Genomic DNA, 1,569 nt, shown 5'->3' with positions numbered 1-1,569 from the left:
TCTTGCGAGGTTTAAAAAACTCGTATAAACCCAATCTGTAAAGCTAATAAAAGCAGTAAGAACTGACAATGGTTTAGAGTACTGCAATGAAGATATTACACATCTTTGCTAACAAGCAGGCATTAGACACGAGCGTACCAATACATATTCGCCGGTAATGAATGGCGTGGACGAAAGAGCAAATAGAACATTGTTGAACACTACCAGAGGATGCAAAATTACCGCTAAACATGTGGGCAAAAATAGTAGCAATAACCGATTATTTGAAGAACAGATCAAAGCATACATTACTTGGCGATAAAGTTCCTGTGGATTTTCGAGTTGATAGGAAATTAAACATTAACCATTTAGGAAGAATTGGAAACCTTACGTTTGAACATTTACCAAGGGAGACTAGGATAAATAAATTACATAATAGATCGGAAATGGGAGTCTTATTAGGATTTGGTATCAGAACAAGAGGTTATCGAGTGAATTACCCATTCGAGAGAGGAGTAATTGAATCCAAGCATGTCAGCTTCGATGAAAAGATAAGAGTCTCAAGATGAACCAGAAGCAGATGAAGGTAATGACCGAGAAGTAACTTTGATACAGTCAACAGTTGCAACACCTAGAGCCGAAGTGCAGCAGAAGCCCCAGTTACCGGCAAGTTGGCGAAGAGGTGTGACCTACCGGAATTCTGGAATTACGAAAGGCATTTGATTTTTCGAAAAAGAATACGGCGACAGCCTTGGTTTCAACCATGACTCAGGAAGACATCAATAGAATTTTTAAAGCTTATTGCACTGAGGTACAAACACCTAAAGCGTATCAAGAGGCAATGAAGTCTCCACAGAGCAATCAGTGGAGGTTGGCAATTCAGATCATAAAAAATAACTTGAAGATCTTTCAAATCTGTTAAAATTCTAGATCACTAGTACACTCAAAGATCACATGTATCCAAGTGATCCAACAACGTTCCCGTATGTTCACAACGTAATCGTTGACGATCCTTATGTGATCAATGATCTGAATGAGCACCGAGAGATAATTTTTGTCTTAATTTTAGATCACTTGGACACAAAAGAACGCAAATACTACACTGTGCATTAGACAGTGGGGATCATATAAGAACGCAAAGAGTACACTGTATGTAAATGCCATGGTGATTTAAATGGTTCATTTTACAATGACATAAGCAATTATTCCTAGAGGTTAACGAACTCAACGGCCTTAAACTATATTATAATTACTTAAGTGGTCCTAAAAGGGTAGCAATTTGACATAGGTCTTTAGTCCCCGGTACTGTTTTCTATTAAAATGCGCAAGTCTCAAGCAATCTAAAAATGTTGTTCGCCATCCAAATATCTGATCTCAGATATTTTTCAACTATCCGGTGTCCAGCCTGCGAATGATAAAAAAATATCGTCTCCAACCTCCACAAATAATTAAGCTCGGGTCTCGGAGGTAAGACGGGAGCAATAATGTAAGAAATTTAGTTCAGTGAAGGCTACATAACCGAGGCTCAGTGATCATACATCTACCCCAATTTGTGTGTAAAAACAAATGTAATTAAGAAGTTATAATAAA

This window comes from Leiobunum rupestre, chromosome 8, assembly GCF_980474605.1.
Source record: "Leiobunum rupestre chromosome 8, qqLeiRupe1.1.hap1, whole genome shotgun sequence".
NCBI classification, from domain to species: Eukaryota; Metazoa; Arthropoda; class Arachnida; order Opiliones; family Sclerosomatidae; genus Leiobunum; species Leiobunum rupestre.
The sequence above is the reverse complement of the archived record's forward strand: the minus strand, read 5'-3'. Positions refer to the sequence as shown.